Below are 319 nucleotides of genomic sequence, written 5' to 3'. Positions count from 1 at the left end.
GATTATTTCAAACACCTAGATTGAAAGCCAACTAAACTTATACACAATTCATGCCCTCCAATTTCATATTTTGTAGAGCTTGTGTGAGCAATAAAGCCACACTGGCTTACAAAGGGAGCATGTTGTCATAAATGTTTCCCATATTCATAAAGAAGCCTATTACGTTATAGTTATGATATACGATAGCAAATGTGATATGATGTACCAAAATTTCAATTACTTAAGACTTTGATTTGCTTTTGGTCTGAAATACTTCGATTAGTTTTGTCCCAAAGACCCCAATCAACAATTCAGCTTTTGTTGTTGTTGTTATTTATGA

This window comes from Chanodichthys erythropterus, chromosome 8, assembly GCF_024489055.1.
Source record: "Chanodichthys erythropterus isolate Z2021 chromosome 8, ASM2448905v1, whole genome shotgun sequence".
Lineage (NCBI taxonomy): Eukaryota > Metazoa > Chordata > Actinopteri > Cypriniformes > Xenocyprididae > Chanodichthys > Chanodichthys erythropterus.
This window is presented reverse-complemented; position numbering follows the sequence as displayed.